Genomic DNA, 19,320 nt, shown 5'->3' on the forward strand with positions numbered 1-19,320 from the left:
GGTAGATTTTTGCCTTTGCACCTTCCCCTCCTTCCCATCACACAATACACCCATGTAAAAAATCTGCACATGTACCCACTGAATCTAAACAAAAGTTAAAAAAAAGAAAATGAATAGAGGCAATTAGTAAATCTACCCCAATTCTAGTTCTCTTCACTCAAATATAGTTGACTATGCTCTAGGCATTTTTAGGAACATCTTAGTTCTTAAATGTTTACCGCAGTTACTCTTATTGGATATAATTAGATAAAAGAGGGAATGCCTTGATTACAAATTTAAAAAAAGGTAGAGTGGATAAAAGAGAATGAAAAGAAGTTACTGTTTTAAAAAATAAAGCTTTGTAAAAATGAGATTTGGGGGAAATTAATGGAAAATGAAAAAAAAAATACTAGAATTAGAACCTCACCTAGGGAACAAGCTGAAATGATTATAAGATTTGATGATAGAGATGGGACCCAGAGCTAGAATCTGAGGTCTTAATATCCGAAAGGCATTTAACATCTGGTTGAAGACCAAAAGCAAGGAGAAGAAGAAGCCTCTTTCAGTATATGTTATTTGCAATGAAGAAAAAAATAAGAATAATGTAAGGGCATTATTATTAATAATAATATAAATAATAATGTAAAGGCATTTAAATTTTAAGAGGAGATTCTGAAAATTGTCTGACAGGCATAATAGAAGCTTTTTAATAAAAAGTCCTTATTAACTTAATATATATAAATGTTATTGGAATTTTTAATTTAATATACTTTTTTATCTTAGAAAACTGATACTATCTATAAAAAGTTTCATATATTCATTTTAAAATTCATCTTCTCACCCTGGTTTACCTCGGGATCTTAAGTCCTGAGATCCTTTGAATTTTAATGGAACCTTTTAAAGTTGGAGAACACACGAAACTCAGGTGCACGACAGCTTGTGCTTTACGTTTTGAAGTGATCCAAATGATTAGAGAAGAGTTTAGAAACTTACATGAATCAACTCTATGATGGTCATAGAATCTGTGAAATATGTTTCAAAAAGAGGATCTAATTTAGCAGAGCGTAAGGGGCATGATTTTCCAGGTGAGTCACAAATTATGTTTTGGGTTGGTAAACGAAGACCAAATCTCACAGGACTAACCTGGAGATCAGAAGCCGGGGCATGAAGGCACTTATGAATCTCCAAAAAGCTGATAATGTTAGGTACTTGCTGACCTGTTGAGGAAGAAAGAACCCTTAATGGTTCCAGAATCACAAGCCTGGAGACACAAAAGAGAACGCGAGTGGTGGGAAGCATGAAAATAGGGAAAATGATGTCTTAAGAAAGAGAGCTCCATTCCAGACATTAATTCTAGATATTGAAAAATTTGAATGGAAAAATTCTTACACATGTTCAAATACACCACAGTGAAAGAGAAGTAGAAAGCTCTAAAATCAGAGACATTTGTGGGTCATGGTGGCTAATAAATCCCTGAAGAAAGATTTGGAAAACCAAATCATGGGTCCTTCTGTTGAACAAAAGAAGAGAATCTTGTAATAAATGTACAGAGTAAGAATATATATATATATATATATATAGATAGATAGATAGATAGATAGTCTATACATATAGTCACTATATATAGTCACTATATAGACTATATATAGACTATCCATATATTTATAGTCAAAAAAGGCACAAATAACATTAAAGAATTAGGATTTCTCTTAAATCAGGAAGCATCCTGGGAAAAAAGGGCAAAGAAATATCCAAAATCCTAACAAGTAGTGCTGTTGATGCTTCCAGAACTGAAAAGAAAATTCTTCTGGTTAATATCACAAACACAAACTAGAGAATTGCATAGAAAATACACTTCGAGAAATCCAATTAAATGCCTGTCTCTCCTCCCCCTTGTATCTAGTTTTGTACTTGATCACATTCAAAGTAAGCAAGGAAGGCAAGCACGTAATGTTCAAGTCACATTAAAGGAATCGAATTTGTCTCTCTTACAACAACATGCTTTGGGGTCATAATAAATTAGTTAATCCAGCATTCTATCTCAAAACTGCCTCTTTTTATTATACTAGCAGATATTTCAGGGTTTTCCTCAGTGCTTACACACATGTGTAAGTTTCCTATAGGGAGGATGCCGATTACAGTCCCCAGAATTAATTTTCCTATGCACAGTCCTCATTATCATTTAATTGCTCTAGTCTGACAGAGACAGCCTGGACAGGGAAGTCAGAAAGCAGACATTTCAACAATCTCAAATTCGCTGGGTGGTTATCCCATATCACTGGGTCACCCTGCCCTGGAGTACCTGCACTCTATACCATGCTAGCAGAACTGCCCTATGATTTAAGAAAAAAAAAAAAAAAGTGGTGGCGGGGGGGCAGGGGGCAGGGATGGTGGCTCACGCCTGTCATCCCAGCACTTTGGGAGGCCGAGGCGGGTGGATCACCTGCGGTCAGGACTTTGAGACCAGCCTGACCAACATGGCAAAACCCTGTCTCCACTAAAAATAAAAAAATTAGCCAAGTGTAGTGCCACACACCTATAATCTCAGCTACTGGGGAGGCTGACGCACGAGAATCACTTGAACCTGGGAGGCGGAGGTTGCAGTGAGGTGAAATCCTGCCACTGCACTCTAGCCCGGGCAATAAAAGCTAAACTCTGTCTCAAAATAAATATGTAAATTAAAAGGTAATTGAAAACAGCCTGGCATTTCTGTGTGGTTTAAGCTTTTCAGTGGACAGAGATGAGTAACAAGGTGAAAAGAAACACCAAACCCAAGTGCAGTCCCAAACATTGCTGGGGTAACAGCAGAAGAGACTGGAAAGATGCTTACATACCACTATGGATGGGTGGGGGCTTGGAGGCACTGGGGAGGAGGACAGAAAAGAAGACAGGATGCCCGCTACCCAGAAAGAAATACAGCTGACATGCTCTGAGAGAGGCAGTCAGTCATCAGAAAGCACAGTGGATTTCTCCTGAGAACCATGTAGGGTTATGTGTTGAGGAAACCGAGCTGCTTGCAGACGCAATCCTTTTTTTCCAGGGGTTTGTAACTCAGTGGGAAAACAGATGAGTAAAGTTAGAATTAAATACAGTATAAGGAACACTCTAATAAAGGTAAGTGGAGAGAGTTATGAGATCCATAGGAATGGAAACTAACTGGTTTTAAAGGATAAAGCAGTGGTTCATCCATTCATTCATATGACAATAATCATAAAAATGGACAGTGACAGCTATTCAATATGCTAGATGGTACTTCACAGCTTTCAAAACACATTCATTAGAGCTTAACTTTATTACAACAGTATTTGAAATCAGGGAAAGTATTATTGGCTTAGTTTTATGATATACTCTTGGACAATGTGTTGAAGGATACATTATTAATTTGTGACATGGATGATGTCACATTTTCTGAATTATAGTCTAGTGTTTTTTTCACATTGCCTATTATATATTTTGAAGGAGCACCTGGAAATATAGAGCAAAATGAGCCTTGGATTCTGCATTTTAGATAATACATAGCAGAGTAGAATTGGGAAGACAAGACAGATTGTATATTAGAAGGTGGGACAGGATTAAATAGTGACATGATGTGAGTCATCAGTGTTGATCTCCATGGCTTGTGTGTTCAGAAAATCCAGTGTGGAGACAGTTGGTTCTTTTCAAGTTTCTTAAAAGGCACAACACCATCCAACTTCCAGCAGCCTATATAAATGCTATGTGGTTTAATTGTCAGCAACAATAAGAGAATACAAAAGAATCAGATGAACTGGAAAAAAAAAAAGCATTATGGGTTGAATTCTGCCTCCTTCCCCCAAATTGTTGAGGGTATGTTGAAGTCCTAACCCCCAATATGATTGCCTTTGAAGATAAGGCTTTTAATGAGGTGATGAAATCAAAATGATGTAATTAGGGTGGGCCCTAATCCAATTTGATTGGTGTCCTTACACAAAGAGGAAATTAGGACACAGACATGTACAGAGGGAAGACCTGTGAGGATACAGGGGAGGATGGCCAACAAGAAGAGGAGAAGGCTCAGGAGGGAACAACCCTGCCAACACTTAGACTTCCATAGACCTTAGACTTTCTTAGACCTTAGACTTTCTTAGACTGCGAGGAAATACATTTCTGTTGTTTAACTCCCCGTCCTCCACCCCTCCAACCATGGTATTTTGTTATGGCAGCCCTAGAAAACTAATACAAAAAGTATTTTCTCTTCATCACCAAGAATCATCAGAAACCTCTAAGCAAATAATTAAGTCTTTGCCTATGTAAAAATTCCTGTTCTCATAGAGAAATGGGAGAAAACAAAACATAATAGGTAGTTCATGATGACAGACAGACTTAGCGAAGATGAGTTCTTTTGGAATTCTGGGAGGTGAGGTAGAAAGTGTGGTCTAATCTGTGAGCTGGTGTCTTACTGACAGCACATCAGACCAGCAGTGGACACTTTGGTGGTGGTTGTGAGCAGCCAGCTCTGTTGGTTGGTTATAGAGAAAGGGTGACATCCAGTGGCTGGTTCTATCAGCCAAGCTCCTGGACACTGACTCAGGGTGCGTGCCAGATGGCAGAGAAGGGTCTTCAGGAACATGGATGAATTTTATGTCCAGTTCAGTTCCTGGCAGGTGACAATGAAACTTGGGGAAAATGCAGTGATCACTCTATGTCCTAAAACATAGGGAATAGGGTCCATGGCGTTGTTATTAAAACATTAAGAATACACTGATAGCAAAGAGAAGCACTATAAATTAACTTAATCTTCAATACTCCTTATACTTGATTCTCTCTATCCCGTAGAAAAGACTCAAAAATGATTTATGAAAGGAGGAAAAAAACCCTCTGAACACATATAATACTATAGAGCCAGCTACCTTGATAATAGAATACGGTTACAATATATAATGTATCTTACTTTAAAGATAGATATTGATAATAGATAATAGATAATAGATAAATAGATAGGTGATAGATGGATAATGTAGCTTAGTTTAAACTTAAAGTTTAACTTGTAGTACCCAGTTACTAATATCAAGAATGGCTTAAAGTGACACAGCCGCAAAACCTACATACATCAAGTTGCCCAGCACTTAGATAATATTGTTTTACTTTATAATTTCTAATTGCTTTTGCTTTTTTTTTGTTTTGGGTTTTTTTTTTTAATCTTTGGGAGAAGCTAGGTTTTGAAACTGTGGATATTTAAATAGAGTCTGTCATGATCATCTGGGGTTGCTAACCCTCACTGCAAATATTCTTTACAAAGCAGAGAGAAGGGATGCTCCCTGCCTTTGAATAATTTACATATCTATATATAATTTTTAAAATATTAAAACTAAACATATACCAATGTCACATCCATGTATGCATTATATGTACATTTGGAAGACGTGTGCTTTTATGTGGCAGATGTAATGACTGCATTTCTCATTCTACTCAAATAGAGTACCCAGGAGACAATGTGAGACCCTAAACACATTTTAGCAGATCTGGGGTTGGTTGCTTCCTCTTCATGTGGAACAGCATAAATAAAGCTAGACGTGATCCTGAGAACTATGCATGAAATAGATGTCTGGGGCCCCTTTCATGACCTCACTAGCCTATTGTTAAAGCCACCTTAGCATCTGATACTTCCCCCTTGCTACACTTGATCCCATAGGTTGCATGTGCAATGATGTGAGTGCTGCACCAAAGCAAAGATCAAGTCTAATTCATTCAACAGTGTATGCCTGTTGTCTTAAACAGTCCAAGACACATAGCAAGTGTTTAATAAACACATGCTGACCCTGAAAAGCCATGAGTAAAATTGACAAGTGGGACAAGAGAAAGATTAGATAAGAATGGGAAAATAGCTGGGAAATGGGAAGATTATATTCAGTATATGTTACCATTCAAACATTGAAAAGGTAAAATAATCTTCAGAATGACATCAATTAAACTTTACATAAGACTAAAGTCTAAAGGGAGGAAAGGGTCATATTTGAAAGTAAACAAGAAATTTGCTCCCTGGAGCACAAATATGTTAATGGTGTCTCCTGGAATTGAGCAATGTGGCAACCCAATCAGAAATGGCTTCATGAAGGTGGGTCATAGGCGGAGCCTTGTGGGATCTGAATAAATTGAGAGAAGAGGAAACTATATTCCCCAAAATGATCAGAATGTAGAAAATTTTCTGGCAGCAAAAATGAGTAGGGCATATTTAAAAGACTTCTCTGAACTAGAGGATATTAAAGAATAGTAGAAGTTAAGATCAAAAGGTCTATTGGGACCACATTGTAGATAGCTACTTCTAAGCTGTGATGTTCAAACTTTGAACTGTGAGCAGTGACTTGTTGAAAGAACTTTAAGGAGTATCAATTTGGCCCTAATGTACAGGATAAATTATAACAGAGGCATCAGGAAACAGAGATATCAATCAAGAAGCTGCTACAGGGCTACAGTAACCAAAACAGCTTGACTTTGGTACAAAACCAGACACATAGACCGATGGAACAGAATACTGAACTCAGAAATAAGACTGCACACTTAGAACTATCTGATCTTTGACAAACCTAACAGCAACAACAACAAAGCAGTGGGGAAAGGATTCATTAGCTAGTTTATCAATGGTGCTGGGATAACTCGCTAGCCATATGCCGAAGATTAAAACTGGGCCCTTTTCTTGCACCATATACAAAATTAACTCAAGATGGATTAAGGACTTAAATGTAAAATGCAAAACTGTAAAAACCAGAGAAGACAACCTAGGCAATACCATTTAGGGCAATGTCAACAAAGGCAAAGATTTCATGACAATGATGCCAAAAGCAGTTGCAACAAAAGCAAAGATTGTCAAATAGGATCTAATTAAACTTAAGAGCTTCTGCACAGCAAAAGAAACTATCAACAGAGTAAACAGGCAACCTAGACAATGGGAGATAATTTTTGTAAACTATACATTCAACAGAGGTCTAATATCTAGCAGCTATAAGGAACTTAAAAATTTACCAAAACTCAACGCCATTAAAAAGTGGGCAAAGGATATGGACAGATACTTTTTTTTTTTTTTGAGACAGAGTCTCGCTCTATCACCAGGCTGGAGTGCAGTGGTGCAATCTCGGCGCACTGCAATCTCCGCCTCCTGGGTTCAAGCGATTCTCCTGCCTCAGCCTCCTGAGCAGCTGGGATTATGGGTACGTGCCACCACACCCAGCTAATTTTTGTATTTTTCGTAGGAACGGGGTTTCACCATGTTGTCCAGGATGGTCTCGGTCTCCTGACCTTGTGATCTGCCTGCCTCAGCCTCCCAAAGTGCTGGGATTACAGGCGTGAGCCACTGTGCCCGGCCAACACTTTTAAAAAGAAGGCATTGCATGCACCAACAATCATATGAAAAAAAGGCTCAACATCTCTGATCATTAGAGAAATGCAAATCAAAACCACAATGAGATACCATCTAACACCAGTCAGAATGGCTATTACTAAAAAGTAAAAAAATAACAGATGCTGGCAAAGTTGTGGAGAAAAAGGAATGCTCATACACTGTGGGTAGAAGTGTAAATTAGTTCAACCATTGTGGAAGACAGAGTGACAATTCCTCAAACACCTAAAGACCTAAAGACAGAAATGCCATTTGACTCAGCAATCCCATTACCACAGGGATTACAAATTGTTCTATTATAAAGACACATGCAGGTGTATGTTCACTGCAGCACTATTCACAATAGCAAAGACATGGAATCAACCTAAATGCCCATCTATGATAGACTGGTTAAAGAAATGTGGTACATATACACCATAGAATACCATACAGCCATAAAAAAGAATGAGATCATGTCCTTTGCAGGAACATGGATGGAGTTGGAGGCCATTATCCTCAGCAAACTAATACAGGAAAAGAAAACGAAATACCACATGTTCTCACTTATCAAGTAGTTGCCAAATGATGAGAACTCATGGACACACAGCGGGGAACAGTGGACACTGAGGCCTTTCAGAGGGTGAAGGGTAGGAGGAGGGAGAGGATCAGGAAAAATAATTAATGGGTACTAGGCTTAATTAATACCTGGTGACGAAATAATCTGTGCAACAAATCCCCATGACACAGGTTACCTATGTAACAAACCTGCACATGTACCTGCGAACTCAAAAGTAAAATACAAAATAAAACCACAAAAAAGCAGCTATTATAGCAATCGAGGTGTGAGTGCACATGGATTTGAAATATGATATTGACAGTGAAAATAGTAAATTTGATGTAAGTGCAATATATAGACATAATTTAAGGAAGAATGAATAGAATATAACAATTATTTGGCTAAGTAATTAAATATGGATAATGCTTAGTGCCTGGGAAAGAAAATTTAGGACAAGGAGCCAGTTGGGGACACAGAGTAATACTGACTTTGAGGACATAACGAAAAGAACTCAAAGTGAGAATATTCACTAGACATGAGGAGACAGGACTGGAATTCAAACTGAAGGTCAGTCATAGAAATGCAAAATTAAGGTTATGAAGTCATCAAAAAGAATGAGATCTCCATAGACCGAAAAGAACATGTACTGAATTTTAAGGGATGCCTTTATTCAAGGGAAGTTGGAAAGAAGGAGAGCCAGAGAAAAATGAAAGCATAGTAGGCTTTATTGATTCAATTGCTGGTTTGGCTCTTTGCTTATATAAACATTCATTTAATTATTTATCTTATCCCAGCTGCTGAATCAATTACCTAGTAATATTAACCACTTAACTAAAAATCAACAAAGTCTATAAACTCTCTAAGCTTCTTTAAAAACTATTTTACATCTGTGTTATGTGGAGACAAAAGTATCAAATTTGGAATCTAAAACCCAGGGCTTAAATGCTGGCAGTGACTTCCTAAGTGTGTATCTTTAGATTGGACAAGTTTAGATTGGGCAATTTAAATTCTAAAATCAGGGGCTTCAGCTCTAAAATGAGAATGAAAGATACTCCATATTTTTTAATAATTAAATGAGATAATACAGTTAAAGGAACTACGTCAGCCCTCTGCTATATACCATGCTAGTCCCTGACTCTTTCCTGCTTTTTTAGAAAATGTAACAATGGAAAGTCTACTGTTTGATACATGTATGACACTTATGTATTCATTTAGTCTTTGAATTTCTATCGTGATCAGGCACAGCTCTGATGCTGAGAATACAGTAGAAAAAAAGACAACATCCAGTCTTCCTGAGGCCAGAGACTAGTGGAACAAAGACTAGTGGAAGAAACAGTGAACTGAAAATACGTAGAAATTCAGGCAGTGATCAACTCTTTGAAGTAAAATACAGCAGAATAAGAGAATGGCAAGATCAGTTTGGGAAGGCTCTATTTCAGATGTAACACTCAAGGGACACACAACTTAACTGAAATGAGTGAGTGAGAGAGACAAAGACAAAGAGACAGAGAGCAGGGGGAGCATGCTATGAAAGATGCTTGGGGAGGGAAAGCATGTGGGGTGGACAGCAAGTGTAAGAACCATGAGGTGGCCATGAGTAGCAAGCGCGAGGATCATTAGGAAGATGGATATGTGTGGCTGACGTGGCACGTGCACGAAATAGAGGCAGAGTTGTCAGCAGTGGGAAGGCCATGCAGGTGTATGGGCTGTGAGAAGACACTGGATCTCTTAGAGCAAGGAGCCGTCTGCTTCGGAGGAACGTTAGAGTTCCTAAATTCAATGAAAGAAATGCTTGTTAAACCACTGCATTGTGCTTCTCTGATCTCCCCTTCCCCATAGCCTGATCTCCCCTTCCCCATAGCCTGTGTATCAGTGCTGTGTGATGAGTTCTGCTCTGGGTGAACTGCACAAAGATCCTTCAAAGTTTGAAGGGAGTGGGAAAAATCAGTTTTAAAGGTTTAATAAAGGTTTCTTAAAGAAAAATAATAAAGACATGTCAAGTGCACACCGCTTTCCCCACCTAACTTCAAACAAAGAGAAAATCCCACCATGTGTCATTATACACTGTCATTTAGACAAAGACACTGACCATGACAAGTCAGTGGTGGAGATTTGGACTTCATGTTGAAGAATAAAAGTCGCAAAGACTTTAAGTTGTAGATTGGCATCTTTAGATTGGCATTGGCATAGTGACTTCATTTTTTAAATGCTGCCAGAATTTCGTAGAAAAAAAAAGTTAGAGCATATGGTGATTCACAAGTGCCTGCTGGAAAATTATAAAATCAGCAGCAGTATTTCTGGCTGCTGAGGTCCTGTGAACCACAACTACCTTCAAAAGATGGAGGGTAGCAAAGGAACCAAGAGTGCCTTTCTAACTCCACACGGTCTGTAGTATTTTCCAACTTGTTTCCCTTTAGCAAGTACTGGCAGTTCTATCAATCCAACAAGTGGGGAACCTTATTAATAATTATTTATTTTAGCCATATCTCAACTTTAAATAATAAATATTGTACCACCACCAGTCTATCCTTTCCAGATACCCAAACTGATGCTCAGGGATATTAAGTGAATTGCCCAGTGCCAGTCAGTTAAGAAGTAGCTGAATCAAAATCTGAATGTGGGACCATCAGGTTTCAGAGTCTATGCCCTTGATACTTTACCACAGAACCACAGAGAAGGGAGGTTTTTCAAGGCATGATACTTACTGAAAATAAAAAGATACAACTTTAAATTTGTCCAAGAAAAAATTACTAAAGAAACACATAGCCCATGCAGTTTCTCTCAGAGATTCTACATGACATTATTGTTTGCTAGAAAGTAGGGTGCTAGTTGTTTCTTTTGTAAATATAATAGTCAAATCATGTTACCATTAGGACACATTAAAAATGTCAAATTACCGTGGGACCTTATATGAACATATTAAGATAATAATGATAGTATTCAGTGCAGTATTCAGATCAGTAGTTTAAACCCAAAATATTTATACCTTCAGATTAGATGTATGCAAATGCATTGATTCATGTGTCTTTTATCTGTTGTTTACATTTTGAGAAATATTTCAAAATGGAATTTATATAAATTTAAACACATAATGGTTTTATGTAAAAATATTGTTAAATTACATTTTCCCCTTAATTGTTATTTCTTGGAAATGTGCCTTAGTCGCTGAAATATTCATACATTAACACAATGAAAGAAGTGAACCTTGCTAGGCTTTGACTATCAGGTTTGCTGTTGGTTTTTGACTATTGTGAAGCTATGGTCTGATTTCTAAATGAGGAAGAAATATGTATTGTTGTTAATATGGACACATGACATATTTGTCTGACTGACTTTTGATCCCAGCTACACCCTCTGGCCTTTTCAAATGATTCTTTAATCTCACATAAAGATAAAGGGAGGTGAGATAACTAAAGGGGGTGATTCTGGACTAGGAGGCAAAGGCGGGCAGATAACATGCTGCTTTGACATCTTCTGTGACTTTTCAGCCACTTATTTCATTAAGTGATATATCTCATTAGAAGTGAGGTAGAATATAACAAATCCATGTTTGCTGGGCATATTTTATGACAACAGAGAAATTCACAGACTGGTCCTACCTGACAGGGGAGATGGCATGATCATGAAAATGGTTTTTCCCAGGGTGAGCTTACCCAATGCATTCTGATGTGCTGATTTCCGTGATTTCCCCAAATGTGGGAAACTCACTCGATTGCATAATTGGTGGTAGTGGGGGCTGTGTTATGCTCTCTCCTTGATGTCAGTTGTTTTTTTTTTTTTTCTAAAAACAAACAAAAACAATTGGCTTCAGACATTTTGAACGAAACAAGTAGAAGCTGTTTAAGAAATTACAAGCAGTGTCTATCTACAGATACATACATATTCACGCATGCTGATAAAAACACACAACCACAGAAAAACCCATGCTATAATCTATAAACACTTTTTAGAAAAGGGGAGAGGTTGTGTGGGCCAAAAGAGCCAGGTGGGGCAGAACCTAAAAGGACCTTGAGAATGACAAACATTTGACCATGGGAAGCAGGAGAGGAGGAGAAGGATGTTACAGCCAGTGACCATAGCATAGGTAAAAGCAAAACAGGTACCAAGGAGCACACTGTACAGACCATTCAGCAAGGAGCCCTGCCTGACTGCCAGGAAGAAGCTGCCTGCAGGAATGGTATGGAAGACCATCAGCTGCAATCTGAGGCAAGGCGATGGAGGTTTAGGCTTGCTTCAATAGGCGAGCTACTTACACAAGGAGAACCATGATGAACCATGATGGAAGTGGTGTTGCAACATTCACATATTCACATGGTGTGGGTTGTACTGGGAAGAGATGGACAATAGGGTGGCTTAGTGATGGCAATGGGCATCTTTAGATGAGAAGAATGTGCATGAGATTTCAAAAAAAGGATCAACAGAATTGAACTGTATTGAGCACTAAGCTAGTATAGGCAGACAGTTCCAACTGGGTAAAATAACATTATAACCACTTCTTAAGTAAATGATTTGGCAGCCTGGACTTTCCCTTGCCTCACTGACTGAAGCAAGCATCCCAGACATTTGATTTACCAGGCACTCTCACGAAGTACCTCAAGGATGTGCTTCCCTGCATATGTTTTATCACAATTTCATTACAGTGTGCATATAGATTCTTCCCCTCTGGGTTTTATTTTATTTTGAGATGGACTCTTGCTCTTTTCACCCAGGCTGGAGTGCAATGGTGCGATCTCAGCTCACTGCAACCTCCACCTCCTGTGTTCAAGCGATTCTCCTACCCTAGCCTCCCGACTAGCTGGGATTACAGGTGCCTGCCACCATGCCCAGTAATTTTTTTTGCATTTTTAGTAGAGATGGGGTTTCACCATGTTGGTCAGGCTGGTCTCAAACTCCTGACCTCAGTGATCCACCCACCTCAGCATTTTGGGGTTGAAAGGAAGTTTGAAATCTCTCTCTAACCTTGAGTTTAATGTTATTTTAGATTCAAAACTTTCTCCTGCACATAGCAGATAATTAATGTAATTGAAAGAGATTTGATTCCCAGATGTTTATGCATTTGTGATCCCAAAGGCTTCCCTCGGGGAGTCATTCTCATTTGCAGTTAGAGACACAATGGAAGGACAGCCTCAAAGCAGGCAAACAGTGTCAGTTAAATTCAGATGTCAAACCTGGGTTTTGGTGACAGCCCTGGAACTCTCACATCAGCTTCTGAATTTTGCCAATTATGATATTACCAAGACTGCCCAACAAAGGCTGGCATCTTAATAAAAGGCCATTCTTAATTGCTCTTCCTCCGTTACTCACTAGTGGCAGAATACAACCTTTTTATAACAAAAGAAGTTTGCACTGACTCCCATCCAGAGAAATCTTAAGTAGAATAGGGGCTACAAAACAATGGTACTCAGGGCCAGGAATTTAGAAGTTAGATGAAAAGTTAAGACAAATACTAAATACCTGCCAAAGGCTCCACTTTCTAATACCATCCCCTTCGAGATGACTATTTCAACATGTGAATTTTGGGGGAATAAAGCAGTCAGATGATAGCACTGTACAAAGCTTGAAAAGGTACAACACTTCGCCTTTTGAAATATCTGTAACTAGAAGCCAAATAACAAAGGTCTTTGGGAGGTGATTAGGTCATGAGGGTGACACCTGCATGAATGGGATTAACAACTTCATTTTAAAAAAGGCCTGAGAGACACCCCTTGCCCTTTCCACCCTGTGAAGACAGAACAAGAAGGCATTGACTATGAAATGGAAACCCTCACCAAAAACTGAATTTGCCAGGGCCTTGAACTTGAACTTCCCAGCCTCCAGAACTGTGAGAAATAAATTTCTGTTGTTTAGAAGCCACCAAGTTCATGGCATTTTGAATGTACAAAGAATACCAAATGTACTAAGACAGTATTGCACAGAAATTACCAGGAGACAGAGAAGAGTAGCTATAGAACATGCTCCACGTGACCAGATCTCAGCACTGAGATGTGCTTTGGAAGAAGCATGGGTTTTGTTCTGCAGCTGGGATTTTCTTATGCTCTTCTTGCCTTTCAATGACTCTAGCTGGAGCTGTGGCCTTCTACATTTTGAAGGAGACAGCCTCGAAGGCTGCCTTTTGCCAGCTGAGATCTGACACTGATTTGTTTAAATTGAGAGGGGATTTAGTCTATTGTCCCAGAACTAAGGATGGAGTCCCTGAATGGCAAGCTTCAGATGAAAATACAGTCCGATGATTATCCATGTGCGCCCTGTATGCTGCCTTGAGAAATGCATCCTAATGATGATGGCTTCAAGTTAAGGTGGTCATCATAACACCAGGCAATTTTCATTTTGGTGTTTCACAGAACATCTACCTTTCCAGAGGCCAGTTCTAAATTTTAATAGCTTCACGTTCTGGCTGATTAGCTGACAAATGCAGTTAAATAACAAGCTTTCACACAGAGAGAGATGACGCAGAAAGAAAGCTGCCCTCTGATATCCCCACTGATAATAATGTGAAGTGTGGAAGGCCTCAGATGTCTTTTCCGGATACCTGTGTGTAATTTTCATCTATATTGATGGAACTCATAAATGCATCACGTGTATAAGAAAATGAATCTGTAGAAGGTAGTCCCTGTTGACTAGGCTGGTTTTGAATTTCAGAAAGTTGTGTAACGCTTTCATGAATTTTTCTTTATCTTGGAAAAACATTGCCATGCAATGTATTTTATAATTACTTTCAGAAATACAGGGTTTCTAATTGAGAAGTTTGTGAACGTGGCCTGAACATTCTAGCTCATGTGCGTAATTGATAGCAATGAATTATTTTACAAAGTAAAGATGTTTCCCCCTTGGCTCACTAACTATTAATATCAAATGAAAGCACACACTGGCATCAGGGGGAACACGGCCTCCTCACCCTTCCAATTTCATTTCACATTACCTGCTGGCTTCCAGGAAATCCTTTAGGCATAATTACACTTTCTCCCTAGGCTGTCTTCCTCCTTTGAGACCTCCACTCTGCTATACTAACCTGCACAGGGACAGGGAAGTAACTCTAAGTGCATCTCTTTTCTTTCCTAAGATATGTTGCTTAAACGTAAGGGAAAACTACTTGGCAACTCACACACACACACACACACACACACACACACACACACACACACACTCACCCCAGAATTTCTCAGCTCTTCACAAGAGTGTGTTTTCTCCTTATGGAAAAGTTGATATGGTTCCATTTATAAAAATAGCAGCTATTTAAATGGGAAAAGCTTTTTCTCATATCATCTGTGGGCCAAATGTTTTTCTAAAAACATACATTCTCTTTTTCTAGCAGAGAAGACAAATTCTAAATGGATTCAAGGTTCATCAAATTGCTAAGTTTTCTTTGGGTTAATGCATTTGACAATCAAGTTCACACGAGTGCCAAAATGAAAATAAGTAAATTAAGAACTGTTCTATCTAATTTCTTTATTAGTTCGTATGTGTGCGTTATATTTATAAACTGATGTGATTAATACATAAACTGTGTGTTAATCTGCAGTTATTTTTATTTCCTACGTAGAATTTTATGTAGTGATTTTTAGGAAGTTGGGACACATAGTCAATATAAATTGTTTCTTAAATTCTGTTTTCTCTACTTCAGGGAAGCAAAAAGAGAAGTTCATATCTCTTTTTTCTAATCCATTTTTTTTTTGAGATGGAGTTTCATTCTTGTTGCCCAGGCTGGAGGGCAATGGCACAATCTCGGCTCACTGGCTGATTTTTGTATTTTTAGTAGAGACAGGGTTTCACCATGTTGGCCAGGCTGGTTTTGAACTCCTGACCTCACGTGATCCTCCTGCCTCAGCCTCCCAAAGTGCTGGAATTACAGGCATGAGCCACCGTGCCCAGCCCTTTCCAATCCTTTTTAAGCTCATGTATTCATCACCACCTTCATAAGTTCCAATTTCTCTAGCTTATATTCAGCTGAATATGACCTTGAAATTCAAAGATTCACTCTTTATCCAATGCAAGATTCTGTCTATCATGCATATTCACTGCTGTTTAAACATTTCCACTAGTGATGACATCAGACTGTGCAGGGGATGGGGTGGTGTAGGGGTTGTGGTAGGCAGGGCTTCCAAACCAACAAGACTTCCTTCATTCCTTTGGCCACATTAAATACCTATAACAGCTAACGAAAGCATTGAGATTGCTATGGATGAATTGGTTCAAGATTAGTTCGTTACCCCTGTCTGCCTCTAGCACTAAGGCTGCTCTAGGCTTTAAGCCTCCCAGTGAAAGACTCTGGATCTCAATTGGTTTCCAAGGGTAGAGAGAAAATTACAGGATACATTCTAATTATTAATATTACAGATGTTGTCCTTACATTGAGACACATCTGCCTGGACAGTGGTCACCATCTGCTCCTCTGCAACTACATAAAAAAAGGTCCAATCCCTTAAATAAAATAGTTCTTCAAATATTTGGAGACAGCTCTGTTCTGCTAATCTTAGCTTTTCCAGGCTGAGTTGTATCAAATTCTCGAATTATTATTGGTAGCATTTCTCAATGACAGTAGTAATTGCTTATATTTCCACAGCACTTTGGAGTTTCCAAAACACTTTCACAACTGTAGGTTCTTAATTTTATAAATGAGAAAACTGGGGCTCAGAGAGGATAAGTTACATTACCTTAATAATTGATTTAACAAGTACTAATGGAGTGTCTACTGTACGCTTGGCACAGCGCAAAATCCTAGGATAAAGGAGAGAATACATCAAGAATGGTGCCACCCTTCTAGCTCTTATGATCTAGTAGGGGAGGAATCCATTTTTAAAAATTACAGATGATACCCAGATAATACTCACAACTGGTTAGGACTTTAGCCCAAGTCTTCTGTCTCTAAACCAAATTAACAGACCATTAACTTCAGTACAGCAGACACTGCACTTGGATTCCTGAAACCCATTTAAACTAGTCTTTTGGCAACTAGTTGTCCTGGTACAAGCTCTTCTTAAGATGTACCTTCTTCATTCCATAACTAAATGTGTGAGGAGTCTGTGCATGTGTGGTTAACTCAGAGGAGAACTCTACGCTGATTTCTATAAAATTGTATTTTGCCATTTTCTTTCTATCTCTCTAAGTTGCCAACCTTCTTTTGAACGCTTATTTTATCATTTCTCACACATTTGATCTTCCTCTCAGCTTCTGTTCATCTGCAAGTTTTATGAAATTGTGTTCACCTATATCACTGACAAGAAAAAAAAAATGCCCCCAAGTGCTTGGTGTGAAAGAAAGAGCACACATTTGTCATTAGTTGCAAATTAGATTTCCTATCAGCTAAGGGACCCTGGGCAGGTAACATCCTCTCCCAGAGCAACTGATTACTCATCTGTGAAATGTGGAAACCAGGCTGGAGAATTTCTGAGGGATTTCCCTGCAGTAAAAGTTTCATAATTCAATATGTTTTAAAATGCGAGGCTGAGTTTTAAAATTCTTTCCTTCTGAATGTGGAGAGAAGGAAATGCAGAATATATCTACTAATATTTACTGATAGGCATCACCTCCTGCTTCACTAAAGGCAGGAAATAAATCAGCAAACATTGGCGCAAAATTCGTACAATAGGGGCCACTTAAGCAGAATAGCTACCACACCTTTCCTTAATCAAAAACAATGGCTTCATGAAGTCCCTGATAGTCTATTTGCTATCTATATATTTTTTATATTTAGAAATCAACAATGAGTAAATTGATCATAAGTTACTAAGCCAAATAAATGATTAAAAATAGTTCATAATTTGGAGTCTTCAGTGAGTCCTCTTTTTCTCCTCTGTGTAGGAAAATTATCTTTGACTCTATAAGTCGTAGCCTTCAAAGGCTTCTTCCAAACATTTCCCTAATGAAAGAGAATCCTTATTTTCTAACCTTCAGAATGCCAGAAATTATTTTAGTCTTTGAACTTGAAGAATTTGTGGGGTCTTCTTTCTTAATATTGCTTCATTGCTACATAATGTATCTGTTTTATTCAGCCTTATTTGGGTTGCAATATGTGCTATAATTTATTCCTGTCATTGTTTTAAACTTACCAATTAGAGTGAATTCAAATTTAATTAATAGAAAATTTCGCCCACATTTAACTAGAGATAAATGAGAAGTAATTATAGAAACCAAAGCTTTTCTAGCCTGAGAGAAAAAAAAGAAAAGAAAGAGAGCACCCAACCCAAAACATAATTAATCATCTCTTCTACATGGAAAGTCTGTCCTGATACTATAGTTTAAAGACAGACTGTTTAAAATGCATGTCTATGTAAAGGCATGTTGCAACTATTTCATTTTTCCATTCAGAGATGATTTGCTATTAATTATATGAAACCCTGTGGAGGCTTAATTAGCAGGCAACAATGGATTGGCTTTTAGATTGTGCAGTTAGAAAATTCTGGCACTTTTCAGCTTCTAACTTTAAAGCTAGAATTTATTTTTGTCTTTGAACTTGGTAATTTGTGGGTTCTTCTTTTTTAATATTGCTTCATTGTCACATAATGTATATGTGACATAACATAACTGTAGCCAAATTTTCTCTGGTCTAGGAAGCCTCCCCAATGTCCTCCTGAACACAATAATTCATGTCCTATTTCAACAATGCTTTTTCTTTCCTGTGAATGTGAATGGCTGTTGTATTTGAATATATTACTTATGTATTTTATCGAAATGTATCAAGGACAGACAGAAAATAATATCTGTTTGACAACATTGTTTTATACATGTATATGTACTGGAAATGTGGTACAAGTACTTGAGAGTTTGTCTAAACTCTCAAATTTAAGAGAAAAATTTTAATCTCTCTCCTTTAAAGTATGTATATTTTTATTTCAAAAATCATTAAAATGTATTTCAAAAAAAAGAATCTAAAACCAAGTATGCAGAATCCCTAGAATTCCACACAACTCAAGTTGAAAAAACTTCAGAAAGTTTTACCTAAAAATGTTTTCAGCCCATTTCCTGAATTCATAGATCAGAAAATCAAGCTGTAATTTAATATGGGCCAGATTAATATTCAGTATTACAACAACCCTGATTGAGTAAGCATCCAGATGTGTATTTGCCTGAAGTCTAAAATTTACTACAAGTATAATTTTACTGAAGCTCTCAATGCCATATTTAAAGTTTTCATTTTAGTTCTGTGCACAGACTTACTACTCAGTAAAATTGGTCCACATGAGTGATAATAATCTACTAATGCTTTAATCCTGATTTTTAGCCTAGCCATAATGAGGAGAAATCTTTTCTCAGGTCAATACTTGGGTGGGGGGGCATTTTTCACATTGATGATTAAAGCCTTGTAACATGTTAAATTAACCTTTCATCATGCGTCTCATTAGCCTCAGTGTATTTGCTGAAGCTTTCTGCTACTCTCTTTGTGGATGTAGAGATAGAATGCTACCACACTGCTAATGAAATATGGTGCCAAGTGGAGCTAACACTGTAGGGGCTTGAA

The 19,320-nt window shown here is 38.0% G+C and overlaps 1 protein-coding gene and 1 non-coding gene across 10 annotated transcripts in view; both read left to right on the forward strand.

The window, feature by feature from the left end:
• The window catches only part of FGF14 (fibroblast growth factor 14), a 693,770-nt gene that overhangs the window by 624,290 nt on the left and 50,160 nt on the right, over positions 1–19,320 (forward strand). The gene's annotated exons all lie outside the window — the stretch shown is intronic.
• Positions 11,457–11,622, forward strand: LOC129464285 (U1 spliceosomal RNA). The gene has a single exon (XR_008651524.1). It is a non-coding gene; the product is annotated as a U1 spliceosomal RNA (small nuclear RNA).

This window comes from Symphalangus syndactylus, chromosome 15 (assembly GCF_028878055.3).
Source record: "Symphalangus syndactylus isolate Jambi chromosome 15, NHGRI_mSymSyn1-v2.1_pri, whole genome shotgun sequence".
Taxonomy (NCBI): Eukaryota; Metazoa; Chordata; class Mammalia; order Primates; family Hylobatidae; genus Symphalangus; species Symphalangus syndactylus.